General features: G+C 48.5%; 1 protein-coding gene across 2 annotated transcripts in view; it reads right to left on the bottom strand.

Annotated features, from left to right (window-relative positions):
• Window positions 1–614, bottom strand: part of CEP135 (centrosomal protein 135) — a 108,548-nt gene that overhangs the window by 84,393 nt on the left and 23,541 nt on the right. The gene's annotated exons all lie outside the window — the stretch shown is intronic.

Genomic DNA, 614 nt, shown 5'->3' with positions numbered 1-614 from the left:
GTGGTGTGCGATTTGTGTGTGGGGGGGGGGGGGATTTCTGTACTGCAGCAGTTCTTCACGTGATATGCGGGTTGCATGTATGAAAGAGCCACCCGCATACCACGTGAAGAACTGCTGCAGTACAGAAGAAATCCCCCCCACAAATCGCACACAGCTGGTTACAACACATCACCCTTCCCTCGAACCTGTGTGGAAAATCCTTCCCAGAACCACCCAACCTAGCCTTCAAACAAGCACTGAACCTCACTAACCTCAGCACCAGAAGCAAACTTCCTCAAGCCCAGAACACACCAAATGGATCCAGACCATGCCATGACAAGAAATGAAAAACCTGCCAACACATCTCCGCCACCCCCACAACGGAGCCATCAGCATTCCAGGATCTTACAGCTGCACCTCCAGAAATGTAATATATCTCATCCAATGCACCAAATGCCCTGATGGAAAATATGTAGGAAACACCAAACAACAACTGCAAACCAGAATGAATGCACACCAGAAACCTATCAGAGACAGGAGTGCCCAATTACCTGTGGGGGAACATTTCTCACAAGAAAACCACTCTCTCGCCAATCTCTCAGTCCTGATCCTCAAAGGAAACTTACAAAACACTT

The sequence above is a fragment of the Gavialis gangeticus genome, unplaced genomic scaffold, assembly GCF_001723915.1.
Source record: "Gavialis gangeticus isolate Ggan-Ray unplaced genomic scaffold, GavGan_comp1, whole genome shotgun sequence".
Taxonomy (NCBI): Eukaryota; Metazoa; Chordata; order Crocodylia; family Gavialidae; genus Gavialis; species Gavialis gangeticus.
Note: the sequence above shows the minus strand (reverse complement) of the source record. Positions and strands in the feature narration are given on the sequence as shown.